Genomic DNA, 13,842 nt, shown 5'->3' with positions numbered 1-13,842 from the left:
TAACTGTTGTATTATATAATGTGTGTTATTAATATTTCATGGTAGGGTAAGGTGCATTAATTTTATTTGCTTGGTTGGTGAAAGGAGAACCATTGAAGAGATTGACTTGACTTCAAGTATCAAGATGTCAGGCAGTGATCTCTTTCATGAAAACAATGGTTAAATTACTGAAATCTTCCATAAAATGGCCCAAAATGTCAACAATCTTGTCAGTGTTCTGCCTAATTTTTGTAATTCTTCTGTCAACATGACATATAGTACAGTGTACTGGACACCATACCAGAAATGGCTAGGTTCAGATTCTGCCTTATACACATACCAATTGTGTGAGTATTAACATGTCCTTTGACTTCTCTGTGCACAGCTTCTTCTTTTGTTTTGAATGTTTCAGCTTATCATTTCTCTTACCGTCAGCTTCACTTCCTGCTACAATCAGTGTGGCTCCATCTAGCAACCGAGTTTTTCTTGTTGCCTCAGTTTTGCTAAACACTGAAATACATGAAGAATTGAAAGTTACCAAGGGAAACCAAATATTCAAATCTGTTGAGTCTGTAACTTGACATAACACACGTTACTACCTCTGGGTTAGGTAACAATTTGGCTCCATGCCTCTCTGAAGAGCAAAGGGGCAGCTCTTTTGCTTAATACTCTGAAGAATTTTTCGCTTTGCTGTTTCAGCTATATTTGTTTCAAGGTACTAGAAGTCTGGCCAATGAATAAATGAAGATTGATATTACCATATGAATCTTGCATGGTTTTTGGTATTATACATCTCTAAAGGAGAAGCCGTGTTTCCACACAACTTTGTAAAATAAAACGCATTTATGATACTTATAAAATCATTCAGTATATTTGAAATATATAGATATTAGGTATATCATCTATTATATTAATCTTATTTGTCCCATCCAGAGTACACATCAGAATATTTTCTTTCCACACATATTTTTCTCATACTGTGAAGAATTCTGAGCTTTCATGTTTTTTTCTGTTAAGTAATTTATCCCTCAGGGATCTTTTTTCATTTTCTTCAATGCTCATAGACAAATAGGTTATTCTGATATGCAATGTGATTTTTTTGACAAAGTAATATTTTGATATATTCTCCGGATTTATGCGTGAATATTATTTTGCCATTGCAAGAGTATTTCAGTTCTGGGAATACTGCTACTGTCTTGCAGATTTTAAAATACTCGTACTTTCATTTTGTGTTTTTGTCTGTATACATCTTATTAAACTTGTGAAACTTGAGGATGCTGTTCTTGGATAGGACTGATCAATACAACGTGAAAAAGGAATTGCCCACTACTCACCAGAAAAGTTAAGAGTTTATAAACCAAGATTCATGGAATTACCAGAAACAGGGCAAAGGATATCTGGGTTCAAGCACCAAAAAGCAGAATGGAACAGAGAACTCCGTTGCCTCAGGTATGAGACTCGAGATTTTAAATAAAGCCTTGGAAGCATTTTTCTTACTGTTGAAGAAAGGTGACAGAGGATTTCAGGTTAGAAGGGCAAAAGGACTACGTCATTAAAGCAGTATTATTTTTGAGCCTTACTTTTTCATTTGTACTCTAGGGATATCAGGAAGAGATGCATTTTTAGTAAAATTTGAAAATTGTAGCAGAATTATTTGTGTTTTATTTTTCAAAATGAAGTAAAAAAAATCAACTCTGAATAATCAATAATAATGGGAAAATGGGTAGAATTTTATATACGTCCCCCTCTACACTTTTCTCCAGTCATCCCAATGTGTCAAAACTCAGGAATAATGAAAAAAATCTGTTGTTCTAGCTAAATAGAATGTATGGAATTTCTTTTCATTGAATACAAAAAAGAAGTTGTACACAAATAAGAATATGACCCATTTTTGATAGAAGTATAATGGCCTCGAGTAGCCTGGATAAAAAATGTGTTCCTCACTGATTTTGATGAAGGCTAGAAGGGGGGACAGTGAGACCGTTCCCAAGATCATAGTACAAGCGGCAGTTCCCTTCGAATGAATGCAAGGACTCAAGCATTTTTGAACTCAAAGTAAAGATTTACATTTTTCAGCAGGCAAGGGTCCTTAGGGCACCTGCAACCTCATCTGTGTACAGGTAATGTTTCTAGAGCATTTTCTATAGTAAAACATGGGCCAAATAGGCTCTTAAAGGAACATGTAGTTTTGCTACTGTGGAGGTATTTTACCCAGCATTCGTCTGGAAACGAATAAGGGCCACTCCATGGAGGTATGATTTTAGGCCTGAAACATCACTAAGTCAGCTAGTGGTCAGGACTGACCACTGACCGCAGGACTGACTAAGGAATACCGTCCTGCTCTCATGAATATCTTGCTGGAGAAGATAAATGAAAGGGAGTGTACTTATATGCAAGTCTAAGACACATATGATTGGTCAGTGAGTAGTAAATGTCATGATGAAGTACACAACCAGGTCAGCCAGCATACAGCTGTTTAAACTCATGAATTCTATAGTTGGAGCTTGCTATGGTATCAGTAAATGAGAAAATAGTTGTTGCTGGGGCAGGCCGTGTCCTTGGACTGGGGAGGAACTGCCTGAAATAGTGTTTTGAGGCTAAGAACAAATGTTATCTTTGAAGAGAAATGTGATTTTGGAATTGGAGTCCAATCACATCCAGTCAAGCACCCCATCAATTTCTGACATGTCCTGACTTTGTGGGCCTGTGCAGACCAATAAATTCTCAGTGCCACAGGTAATTCAAAAAGGTAAACTTCAAAGGGCAGAGCACGGACCACTCTGCATCAATAGAGGGAGTTTCTTGACAATGAGTTCCCTACATGGATTTAGTTCCCCTGAAATGAACGTTCTTTTTCCTTTAGACATCCAGATGAGTATATTCAAATGGCATTTATTACTTCCTTCCACTGAACTGTCATTGAAAAAAGGCAATTTTTACCTAGGTTTATTCTGAAACAAGAGGAAATGAAGCAAGTGACTGCAGAAATGCTATTTGAAAATATTAGACATCAGTTAAGGAAAAAAGAATGATGATGTAAAAAAGTGGAACTCAACAGAAACTTCAATGCTTTCTCAGAATTCTGGACCTTGAACTGAGAACAGTAGCAAATCATTTGAATCAGGGAAAATGGAATTTAAAAGTCACTATTTCCATCTCTTTTTGTTAAGAATACTTATGGGTTTCCTGGAAATAGGGAGGTGAGTATTATAGTCTCTTTAATCATAAGAAAGGGATACGATTTTTATATCACACAAGTATAAATTGGTCTCAGGTCATAGAAGAGCTCAGAAAGGATTTTGAAAATCACATAAGAGAAATAGAGGGAAACTGGGAAGAGAAAGGAAAGTAAGGCAAAAAGAATCATACGCAAAATAGGAGTCAAAAATTTCTTAAACGAGACCAAAAGCATCTTGAAGGAAATAACGTGTTAAAAAGAAATGGACTAGACGAAATGGCAAAAGAGGTGGAAAAAATCAATGAGGAGAAGAATGCCTTAAAAAGCAGAATCATCCAAATTTGAAAGGAAATTCAAGAGTTCGTTGAATAAGTGATTCCTTAAAATTAGAATGGAGCAAATCGAAGCTAACGAGTGTATCAGAAATCAAGAAATTACTAAGCAAAACCAAAAGAATATAAAACAGAATATAATCTGAAATATCTAACTGAAAAGGCATCTGACCTGGAAAAATAGATGCAGGAGGGATAATTGAAAAATTCTTCGACTACTTTAAAGACATAATATAAAATGAGTCTCTACATCCATATTTCTAGAAGTTCTAAAGGAGAACTGATATTCTAGATATTCTAGAAACAGAGGATAAAATAGAAATTGAAAGCAGGCACCTATCATCTCCTGGAAGAGATATGAAAAGGAAAACTCCCAGAATGTCATAGCCAACTTCCAGAGTTCCCAGGTCAAGGATAAAATATTGGAAGCAGCCAGAAAGAAATCATCCAAATATTGTGGAACAACAATCCCGATAACATAAGAATTGGGCGCCTGGGTATTAACAAAAGTCAGAGAAGTTGGAATATATTCTAGAGGTCAAAGTAGCAAGGATTAAAACTGAGACTTACTTACCTATCAAAATTGAGTGGGGGAAAATTATATTCAATGATGCAGAGGAATTTAATACATATTTGAGTAAAACAGAGCTCCACAGAATAAGAATCTTGCAAATACAAGACTTAAGAAAAGCATGGAAAGGAAAGTAGGAAAGAGATATCATAAATAACTTATTAAAATGAAACTGTTAACATTCCTACATGGAAAAATATTTGTAACTCATGAGACTTGTCTCATTATGATAGCTGGCGGGCACTGGGTGAGCTGAATATCAAAGGATGGTATTGAAATGTAATATAAAAGTTGAGAGAGGAATGTACCGGGAGGAGGAGAAAGGGACAGGTGGAATGGAGTAATTTATCTCACACAAAAGTGGTAAGAGAACGCTTTTACGATGGAAGGGAAGAGGAGGGAGGTGAGAGTGAGAGAGTCAACCTTACCATCATCAGAATTAGCTTAAGGAAGGAATAACATCCACACTCTCTTGGGTATGGACATCTATCTTACCGTACAGGAAAGTAAGGGGAAGGGCATAAGAGGGGGGGATTGACAGAAGGGAAGAAGTTTGGGGGAGGGGGTAATCCAAAGCAAACACTTTGAAGGAGGAACAGGGTGAAATGAGAGACGAGAATAAATGGCAAGTGTGATTGGATGGAGGGAAATATAGCTACTCTTTCACAATATGATTATTTTGGAACTATTTAGTATGACTTCAAATGTCTAACATATATTGAATTGCTTGAATTCTCAATAAAGGTGGGTGGGGAGGGAGGAAGGGAGAGAACTTGGAACACAAAGTTTTGAAAACAAATGTTATAAAATTGTTTTTCCGTGTAAATGGGAAATACAACAGGCAACGCAGTTTACCAAGCTACCTCATCCTAAACAAGACATAAAATAAACAATGTCTTAAATAAATGAGTTATGTTCAATCATTTGTAAATATGCACACATAAATATAAAACAAAAAAAAATTCCTGTATAGTAGCGTTTGAATGTAAAATTACAGTCTAAAAGGCCATGGAAAAGTACAATGGAATTGATACTTTGTGAAGTATTTCTCCCAATACAGAATCAGCATGATGTAATGAATACAATAAGCCTCAAGTCCAGAAAGATCTGGTTTCAAATGTTGACACAGAGTTCATCTTACCTGACTGTGAGCCAGAGGTCTGAAATTGGCCCGAATTTCTCCACAAAACTCAGTCCTGGGGGAATCTATTTGACACCACTGATCTCTCCTCACCTTCCATAAGAATGTAAGTTCCAGAGAAATCCTCTCTTTTTGCAGAGAGTATTTCCTTACCTGAAAATTCTTGGCGAATGAAATTTCAAGATCATTCCGTTTTGCTCTTTCTTACATTACACTTTAGTATACATCCCTCACTATTTCAGAATAGTTCGTTGTTCTCTAGGATCTTTATCTTTTACTTATTTTCTTATTGATTTACGTAAAATTATTCAAGTCTTTCTACATGGGGGAAAGGCAAAGTCTTCATAAGTCAGAGCACTGGATGGAACCTGTTAATCACATGAAATTCAGTAAGAATGAATACAAAATTATATAATTAAATACAAAATAGTTTCATATGCATAAATTGGAAGAAATAGAATTGGACAGCATTTTGTCTGAGAAGATGTTAATCTTAGTCAGTTCTAAACTGAAGCTGAGTTAGTACTGTTATCTGAGAACCCAAAAGCTAGTGTAATTTTGCATCCTATTCAGAGAAGCATAGCTTTCAAAACAGACAAGGTGAAAATCCCTGTGTACTCTGAAGTGAATAGATTTACTTATCCTGATTAATTCATTTGTGACTCTCACAGAATTATGATAAATAGTAAGAACGATGCCTAACAGGAAGACCCTGGGGGTCCATGACTTGTGAAGATCTGTTAAAGGAACTAAAGATATTGATTCTTATGTCTTCAGGATTTTGAAGGACAGTCATTTTGAAGAAAGATGAAGCATTCTGTGCTTCAGACTGAGGATCAGAGCTCGGAGCAATGGATCAGAGTTTCCAAAATGTACATTTTTAGGGTGAATGTCAGGAAAAAATTGTTAACCAACAGAAACATCTTGAAACAGAATGCGCTCACTTGAGACGTGGTGGCCACCCCCACCTGTGAAGACTTCAGGTTGAGGCTTGTAAGAGTTAGGTCCCTAAGAATTGATAAGGCTTGCCTTGGTTACTGACTGAGGTTGCTTTCCATCTTTGAAGTGCTATAATATTTTGGCTTTTCATTTTCGGTAGCCTGCATTTCTTTGAATCTATAAAGCTATTTTCCTTGCTTTTTCACATTCTATATTCCAGTTGAAGGTCAAATGTTGTTGCTGACTTTGGAAGGAAAAAGGATGATTAAAAATTTTCTGAAATTGTTGTCCCCAGGACGAAGAAGAGCTCATCTCAAAGAGACTTTTTTCTGGAGCTGAAAGCCAGAGTTGAACAAGGTGGAATTGTGAATAATCCTCTTGGAAGCAGAAAGAAAAAGAAGTAGCTTCTTCCCAAATCACTGAGATTTCTGAGGTATTCACTTTGATCACTTTCCAACCTAAGTCCGTATTTTAAAAATCAGGATCGTGCTTCTTCATTTTGGGACATATTTGTCATCCTCAGTCCCGTCCATCTGTCTACAGCACACAAGTCGGGACATGGCTGGTTATCAAAATCCGCACACGCTGTTTGTTAAGTTTGGTTGTTCCTTTTTCCTTTTTCCTTCAATGGCCATTCCTGAGACCCAACTCTACTTCAACTCAAAAAATTCCTGGATTTCAGTAATGCCTTTGCCTTTTCTGGTCAGAGAAAAGGAGGAGATCATCAGTGTCATTAACCCCTAAATTAGTGGGAGAAAGGAATGCAAAGAGGTAGAAAGTGACACCTCCAAAACAAACCATTTTTATTCCTTGATTAAGTGATTCATCTCTTTGTACTTTTCACGAGAGAGATTAAGGGTTACTATTTATATATGTAGAGAGAGAGAGACCAAATACATATAAATAGAGCAATAATATATAATAATATATAATATGTAATATAATAATATAATATATATACATATATATATACATATATATGTATATACACACACACATATTATTAATTTGCTGTATTTCACTTTGTTGTCTCATTCATGTTCCATGAAAGAGAAGTAAAAAAATATTTGCCGCAGAAAAACTTTTCTTAGATTCCTGACCTCTGGCTTTATCTGTGACCTGAATTCCTACATTCGTTCTAATTCAATATTGCTCACCATGATAGTAATACATATTCATCAAATTCTAAATTTACAATTTTGCATTTTCATATTTTCTTCAAAAGTTGTTTGAAGGAAATCATTTGTGTTGGTGGCCCCCAGTAATCCTTGCTTAACGGTGCCTTGGAGTGCTGGTTTTAACTCAGCTGAAACCTCCTCATACCCTCCTGCTAGACTCCCAGAAAGGATGTCACAGAATGGAGCTAATAAGCTTTTTGATATAACTCTTTCCACCAGTCCTGAATGGGGAACAATGATCCTGGACCAGTTTTACTATGATAGGAGTGCAATATGCACTTTTTACACTTTGGCCTCAGTAATGCTTTCATCATTCTTTTAAAATATGATGGTGAAGGGTAGGTTACCATCACGAGGAGACCGCACTGCAGATCTCACTTTTTCCATCCCGAAAATGAGAGGTTTTGACTTAACAACTTCTAAAAGTTTTAAATCAGTGTTGCTGTGAAAACGTTACAGCTATCAGCAAAGAGAATTTTCTGAGGACTTCTACTAAGAAATTTATGACTTATCACTTCATTGTTCTGGAGATAATATAATTGTAACAAGACAATGATTCTAAACGTAGGACAAATGCTTGTCTTCAGCTCCTAAGAGGAATTAGCTATTCCAACAGCATCTTTGATTTGGAGTTTGAAGAGATGTGGTTTGAAACACTGCTACTACTACGTACTGAGTGTGACAATGGGCAGGTTATTCAGTAATGTGTCCTACCGTAAATCCTGATGTGTAAAATGGGGAGAATAATATAAATATTTCCTTCATAAGTGTGTTGCAAATTTTAGCCGTGATAATATATTGGAAGAACTTTCTAAAATACCTTAAAAGGCAATGTGGCATGAAGACTTCACACAGGCCTGAAAGGATTTATTAGAAGTGATGATTAGTGATACGAGCAGAACCAGGAAAACTCTGTACACAGAAAAAACCACAGTGTGCCACGAATTTTTCTGGTACACTTAGTAATTCATTGCCATGCAAGTACCTAAAAAATTCTGAATGGCCTTTAGAGGCAAAACGCCTTGCACATCCTGAGACAGAAATACTGAACTGGATCACAGAATGAAGCAGACCATTTTCCTTTGGATTACGTTTTGTTTTATGGTTTCTCCCATTCATTTTAATTGTTCTCTGCAACGTGACAAACAGGAAAATGTGTTTAATAGGAATGTACGTGTAGAACCTATATAAGATTGTACACAGAATCAGGGAGAGAGTGTGTAGAGAGAGGTGATGGAGGAGGAGGAAAGGGAAAACATCTAACCTATATGGAAGTGACTGTAGAACACAGAAAACAAAAAAATAATTTAATATATAAAAAAGGCAATGTGTAAATATTAAATATTTTTATTTTTATTGTAGCGCTTTGACTAAGCAGTTTGGAATAGAATGGATACAGCAAAGGAAATAAAATATGCTGAAAGGCAGCTTCGTGGGACTAGACGTTCACTTCATATCTTCTGATTGATGAAGCACTTTTAAGACCTGTTCTTTATGAAAACTGAGTCTGACAGAAATGTGAAATAGGTGAAACTCCCTTAATTTAATTTTTTCTGAGGAAACTCTGCTTCTTGATATCTTAGCATTTATTTTGAATTACTAAAGAAAATCAGAATACATAATTTTTTTTGAGTAATAATTTTTTCTGTTTGTTATATTTAGATTCCTAATGGCAATGAGAAAGAAAAAAATGTCTGTTGCATAAAAATCTAATCCTACACGACGAAGTTGCCAACCTCAAACTCGAACTAGACACAGTAATAATTAAGGATGAAGAAAAAGAATGTCATTGTATGGAAGATATAAAAGTTTGAAAATAAAAGATTGTGGAGCTTCAAAAGAATTACAACTGAATGAAGAAGTCTTAAGAAAAATTACATTCCAGTGCAGTGGAAAAGTACATGATCTGACGACTGAAAATGCAGTGCTGAACTTTAAATTGGACAATGCAAAGCAGAGACAGACTAGAGAGGGTAATTGCATCATGTAGTTCCCATGTGATTTCTGCTGTTCTCGATCATGAGCAAAGTCAGCCATCAAACTAGCCCACGAACATTCCTTTCAGGGAGAATGAGATGAGTGGCTTTGTTTACAATACAAGCTATCATGACACGCCTAGCTTAAGAGAGAACAATGGTGTCCTTCCTCATGAGCTGTCTAAAGCTGAAAGAAAAACCAGTAGTTTACAGCATGAGCTGTCTGGTGCACGATTGCCTCAGGGAAAAGATACTCATTTGAAAAGCATACAGAGAGAATTAAACCTTGCCCAACAGAAGAAAAGGCACTTCAACACACAAATCAACTGAAAAAGGGGAAACTGAACAAATACGTTATCAAATGGGAATCTATCCAAGAAAGATTAGCAGAAATCCAGAGTGAAAATATGTTGTTTCAGCAACAGCTTGAAGACACCCAAAAGAAAACCATGACTAAAGAAAATTTCTTGAGTGATTCCCAGGTACTGTTCATTGATCTCTTGAATAAAGTTTGTGCTGACGCTGAAAATCAAGTTCTTACGGTAGAATAGAGAAATAAAGTGTTGACCAGTGAATGTATGTACTTAAGAGAGCAAATGTGTACATATGAAAATGCGAAAGCTGAAAGCGAGGTAGGGTTTTAAATATTCAGCTTGGGTAAACATTTAACTTTTTGAAATCAAAGTCAAAATTGTTTTGATGAAGATAATTTAAGCATTTGAATTTTCAGCAGGCACCCAATATTATTAACTATTATTGTCAAAATTTTGAAATGTAAGAAAGAAGAACGAGAAACAATAGAATGATAAAATAATACCATAAGAATGCACAAGTAAGTGTGAATTTAATAATAGTAATGAAATGTAATACAGTAAAATACAGGTAATAAAGTTAATAAAAGTAAATACTTAATATATAAAATTAAAATTTTTATGAAATAAAAATAAATTTTCATAAAGAAAATATTTATGTAGAAATAAAAAAAATAAAAATATGTAAGCATAAAAATAATATTAAAAAATAAAGTGTCAATATCATCTTTTAGATAAGATGACTCACTTTGCTTAAAGAAATTGTATAGTCAATGAAATTTTCTTTTCATTAGTATAGATAGCGTAATCTCTTGTGCATAGATATTGATAAATTGATTATTCTAATTCCTTTCCAAATATTCCATTTTCCTAACGAAATGGAATAAATTATTGGAAATGCTAAAACTTCTGAAGAATCCTACAAAATTTTGCTAGGAATAATGTAGCAATTAAAATCACATATCTCCCTTGAGATACTGGTGAGTATTAGCATTACCCTTTTCATAAGAATTTTAAAATGTTCATCAGTCTGACGAGTTTTTATTCATACTCCTTTGAACTAATTTTAGAAACTTTGAAGAACGAATCATATTTTTAGTGGAATTCCAATGACTAGTCTCTACTTTCCTTTAAAATTTAGGACAGTATTTCTATTAAAACGAATATAATTATGCACTAAGCATTAATATTTTCTGTTACTAAGCTTATTATTTTTTGTTTTTTGCAGCTGCAAAGTCAACCAGTACATATTTACTTTTGGGGGGATTTTTAAAAAAAATTTATTTATTTAGCTTTTAACATTCATTTTCACAAAATTTTGGGTTCCAAATTTTCTCCTCATTTCTCCCCTGCCCCACCCCAAAACACCAAGCACTCTAATTGCCCCTATTACCGATCTGCCCTCTCTTCTAACATCCCTCCCTTCCCTTGTCCCGATCTTCTCTTTTGAACTGTAGGGCCAAATAACTTGCTATACCCCATTAGTAGTATTTCTTATTTCCTAGTAGTAAGAACAATACTTGAGAGTTGTTCCTAAACTTTGACTTCCAACTTCTCTTCATCCCTCCCTCCTCACCCATTCCCTTTGGGAAACAAGCAATTCAATATAGGCCATGTCTGTGTAAGTTTGCAAATGACTTCCATAATGGTCGTGTTGTGTAACACTAACTATATTTCCCTCCATCCTATCCTGCCCGCCATTGCTTCTATTCTCTCTTTGGATGCTGTCCCTCCCCAAGAGTGTTGACTTCAAATTGCTCCCTCCTCCCAATGCTCTCCCTTCCATCATCCCCCCCACCCTGCTTATCTCCTTGTCCCCCTCTTTCCTGTGTTGAAGATCAGTTTTCATACCAAAATGAGTGTGCATTATATTCCTTCCTTTAGTCGGATTGATGAGAGTAAGCTTCATGTTTTTCTCTCACCTCCCCTCTTTTTCCCTCCACTGAAAAGTCTTTTGCTTGCCTCTTGTATGAGAGATAATTTTCCCCATTCCATTTCTCCCTTTCTCCTCCCAATGTATTTCTCTCTCACCGCTTAATTCCATTTTTTTTAAAGATATGATCCCATCCTCTTCAATTTACTCTGTGCTGTGTGTGTGTGTGTGTGTGTGTGTCTGTGGGTGTGTAATCTTACCAACTACTCAGATACTGAAAAGTTTGCAGAGCTATAAATATTGTCTTTCCATGTAGGAATGTAAACATTTCAACTTTAGTAACTCCCATATGACTTCTCTTTGCTGTTTACCTTATCATGCTTCTCTTCGTTCTTGTGTTTGAAAGTCAAATTTTTTTTTCAGCTCTGGTCTTTTCATCAAGTGTACTTGAAAGTCCTCGATTTCATTGAAAGACCATTTTTTCCCCTGAACTAATATACTCAGTTTTGCTGGGTAGGTGATTCTTGGTTTTAGTCCTGGATTCTTTGACTTCTGGATAATCACATTCCATGACCTTCGATCCCTTAATGTAGAAGCTGCTAGATCTTCTGTAATCCTGATTGTATTTCCCCAGTACTTGAATTGTTTCTTTCCAGCTGCTTGAAATATTTTCTCCTTGACCTGGGAACTCTGAAATTTGGCCACAATGTTCCTAGGAGTTTCTCTTTTTGGATCTCTTTCAGGTGGTGATCCGTGGATTCTTTCAATATTTATTTTGCCCTCTGGTTCTGGAATCTCAGGGCAGTTTTCCTTGAAAATTTCATGAGAGATGATGTCTAGGCTCTTTTTATGATCATGGCTTTCAGGTAATCCCAAAATTTTTAAATTGTCTCCCCTGGATCTCTTTTCCAAGTCAGTTGTTTTTCCCATGAGATATTTCACATTATCTTCCATATTTTCATTCTTTTGGTTTTGTTTTGTGATTCCTTGTTTTCTTATAAAGTCATTAGCCTCCATCTGTTCCATTCTAATTTTTAAAGAACTATTTTCTTCAGTGAGCTTTTGGACCTCCTTTTCCATTTAGGTAATTCTGCTTTTTAAAGCGTTCTTCACCTCATTGACGTTTTGAAACTCTTTTGCCAATTAACTTAGGCTATTTTTGAAGGTGTTATTTTGTTCAGCATTTTTTTGGGTCTCCTTTAGCAAGGTGTTGGCCTGCTTTTCATGCTTTTCTTGCATCTCTCTCATCTCTCTTCCCAGGTTTTCCTCCACCTCTTTAACTTGATTTTCATATTCCTTTTTGAGCTTTTCCATGTCCTGAGCCCATTGAAAATTTATTTTGGTTGTTTGGGATACAGAAGCCTTGACTTTTACGTCTTTATCTGACGGTAAGCATTGCTTTTCCTCATCCAAATGTATGAGAGGAGATATCTGCTCACCAAGAAAGTAACCTGCTACAGTCTTATTTTTTTTCCCTTTTTTGGGCATTTTCCCAACCAGTTACTTGACTTTTGGGTCCTTTGTCAAGAGTAGGGTATTCTCCGGGAATCTGTGAGATTTCACTTCCTCCAAAGTGGCACAATCAAGCGTGTCCTGGTCTGGATGCAGAGAGGGATTTCTATGCCAAGAATCTTAGCAGATACCTCTCCACTGGCACTTGGCCTCGAGTTCCCAAGTCAGCACTTGGGGCTGATTTTCAGATAGGCTGGATGGCAGGGCCATCATTCAGTGTGAGGCAAAGAGCAGCTAGCCCAGGGCCTCCACCCAGGGCAGAGGCAAGACTCAGCTCTTCAATGGCCCCAGGGGTTTTTACGCTCCAACAAGGGAGCTTCCATAGGGGCTGCTGTGCAAGATCTGTGGCCACTGCCTGCTGTCAGAGCTATGGGAAAGCCGTCTCCCTTCCTGGCCTGCTGATTGAACCCCGTCACTGACCTTTGGTGCCTGTGGGCCAAGGGGTCTGAGGCCTCACTGTTGCAATTGCAGATTCAGCCCCTGAGGTGTCCTCACTAATCTTACTTTTTAATTGTTTGGGCGTCCCTACTAATTTTTTTTTTATCTCAGTATTTTTTATTGTTTTAATAACTATCCTTGCTCAGTGTCCAAAATTGCAGTTTCTGGAATCATTGCCTTTTATTTGTTGAATATGCATTGCCCCTTACAATCTACAAGCAGTTCTCATTCTCTCTGATTCATCATCAATTCAATGGGGAAACACGTCATAAAAAAATTTTTAAATTTTATTTTTAGTATATATGGTCATGAATTTGAATCCAGTCCTTCCATACTACAATTCAGTTTACTTGTATGAATTCAGTTAATTAGGTCAGTTTTATTTTCACAAGTTTTTATTGCCATCTTTCTGCT

General features: G+C 36.1%; 1 pseudogene; it reads left to right on the top strand.

Annotated features, from left to right (window-relative positions):
* The window catches only part of LOC140524337 (bromodomain testis-specific protein-like), a 39,769-nt pseudogene that overhangs the window by 11,334 nt on the left and 14,593 nt on the right, over positions 1–13,842 (top strand).

Source organism: Notamacropus eugenii, chromosome 2 (genome assembly GCF_028372415.1).
Source record: "Notamacropus eugenii isolate mMacEug1 chromosome 2, mMacEug1.pri_v2, whole genome shotgun sequence".
Taxonomy (NCBI): Eukaryota; Metazoa; Chordata; class Mammalia; order Diprotodontia; family Macropodidae; genus Notamacropus; species Notamacropus eugenii.
This window is presented reverse-complemented; position numbering and strand designations above follow the sequence as displayed.